The 2500-nt window shown below is 46.6% G+C and overlaps 1 protein-coding gene across 1 annotated transcript in view; it reads right to left on the bottom strand.

Moving 5' to 3' along the window:
* Nucleotides 1-2500, bottom strand: part of gabra1 (gamma-aminobutyric acid type A receptor subunit alpha1) — a 42706-nt gene that overhangs the window by 26479 nt on the left and 13727 nt on the right. The window lies entirely within an intron of this gene.

The raw sequence follows: 2500 nt of genomic DNA on the forward strand, positions 1-2500 counted from the left end.
TGGTTGTGGTGATGGCGGTGATGAAGGTGGTGATGAAGGTGGTGATGGTTGTAGTGGTGGTGATGAAGGTGGTGATGAAGGTGGTGATGGTTGTAGTGGTGGTGATGAAGGTGGTGATTGTGTCATGATGGTTGTAGTGGTGGTGATGGTGGTGATGAAGGTGGTGATGGTTGTAGTGGTGGTGATGAAGGTGGTGATGGTGGTGGTGATGGTTGTAGTGGTGGTGATGGTGGTGATGAAGGTGGTGATGGTTGTAGTGGTGGTGATGAAGGTGGTGATGGTTGTAGTGGTGGTGATGGTGGTGATGAAGGTGGTGATGGTGGTCATGATGGTTGTAGTGGTGGTGATGGTGGTGATGAAGGTGGTGATGGTTGTAGTGGTGGTGATGGTGGTGATGAAGGTGGTGATGGTGGTCATGATGGTTGTAGTGGTGGTGATGGTGGTGATGAAGGTGGTGATGGTTGTAGTGGTGGTGATGAAGGTGGTGATGGTGGTCATGATGGTTGTAGTGGTGGTGATGGTGGTGATGAAGGTGGTGATGGTTGTAGTGGTGGTGATGAAGGTGGTGATGGTGGTCATGATGGTTGTAGTGGTGGTGATGGTGGTGATGAAGGTGGTGATGGTTGTAGTGGTGGTGATGAAGGTGGTGATGGTTGTAGTGGTGGTGATGAAGGTGGTGATGGTTGTAGTGGTGGTGATGGTGGTGATGAAGGTGGTGATGGTGGTCATGATGGTTGTAGTGGTGGTGATGAAGGTGGTGATGGTGGTCATGATGGTTGTAGTGGTGGTGATGAAGGTGGTGATGGTGGTCATGATGGTTGTAGTGGTGGTGATGGTGGTGATGAAGGTGGTGATGGTTGTAGTGGTGGTGATGAAGGTGGTGATGGTGGTCATGATGGTTGTAGTGGTGGTGATGGTTGTAGTGGTGGTGATGAAGGTGGTGATGGTGGTCATGATGGTTGTAGTGGTGGTGATGGTGGTGATGAAGGTGGTGATGGTTGTAGTGGTGGTGATGAAGGTGGTGATGGTGGTCATGATGGTTGTAGTGGTGGTGATGGTGGTGATGAAGGTGGTGATGGTTGTAGTGGTGGTGATGAAGGTGGTGATGGTGGTCGCGATGGTTGCAGTGGTGATGGTGGTGATGAAGGTGGTGATGGCTGATGGTTGCAGTGGTGGTGATGAAGGTGGTGATGGTGGCTGCAGTGGTGGTTGTAGTGGTGGTGATGCAGGGCAGCGAAGGTGGTGATGGTTGCTGGTGGTGGGGTAGATGAAGGTGCGTGGCATAGTGGTCATGAATGGTTGCAGTGGTGGACTGATGGTGGCATGAAGGTGCGATGGCTGCAGTGGTGGTGCATGAAGGTGGTGATGGTGGTCATGATGGCTGCAGTGGTGGTGATAGATGAAGGTGGTGATGGCTCTGACAGCATGGCTGTATGAAGGTGGGTGATGGTGGTCATGATGGCTGCACGTGGTGGTGACTGAAGGTAAAATTCATGATGGTTGCACCGTGGTGCATGCAGGTGGTGATAAAGGTGGTCGCGATGGCTGTAGTGGTGGTGATGAACTGATGATGGTAATGACGATTGCAGTCGGACCGCCCCAAAGGTGATGGTATCGCGATGGCTGTAGTGTGCACCCTGAAGGTGTGGACTGGCACACACACACACACACACATGGTGGTGATGAAGGCCAGTGATGGTGGTCAAAGATGACACACAGTCCAGTGAGAGAGAGATGAGAGAGAGATGAGTATCATGACGCTGTGTGTGTAAGATGAGTGTCCTTTAAACTCTGCTCTGTGATTAGATTGTCTTTTTCCTGACCGCCTGGGCAGACAGAGTGATAAAGAGCTGCTGTTTGTGTGATAACACAACAGCACTGACAGTATTTGATTCTCACACACACTGTGTACACTGCACTGCCATTACACACCACTGGACTTCTTTTCACACACATCACACACACACTTGCACACACATGCACACTCTACACACACACAGTGAGCTAGACTATTAATACATCACACTAGAGATTGTGTGTGTAACTGCACACTGCCATAGCGATTCAGCATATTATTATTACACTGACACATACATTATTGGGAGAGAGGAGAGAGAGAGAGAGTGTGTGTGTGTGTGTGAGAGATTACACATAGATTATTACTACACACATAGAGATAGATTACACATATTTACATTATTATTACATATACATATTAATATCATAGAGATATTACTACTATCATATTAACATGCTCTTATTACTATATTACAGATAGATAGATACAGAGAGAGCGAGAGATTTTTTTTTATATATTATATTAAGACAAGAGGTGTGTGCTAGAGAGACAGAGAGATTACATATATATATTTTTTCATATTTTTTTTATATATATATATATATGTTGTATTATCATACATACATAGAGAGAGAGAGAGGTGTGTGTGTGAGATTATATATACATATACTTATAGATTATATTATTATGTGTGTGTGAGAG

The sequence above is a fragment of the Hemibagrus wyckioides genome, linkage group LG18 (genome assembly GCF_019097595.1).
Source record: "Hemibagrus wyckioides isolate EC202008001 linkage group LG18, SWU_Hwy_1.0, whole genome shotgun sequence".
In the NCBI taxonomy this organism is placed as follows: Eukaryota; Metazoa; Chordata; class Actinopteri; order Siluriformes; family Bagridae; genus Hemibagrus; species Hemibagrus wyckioides.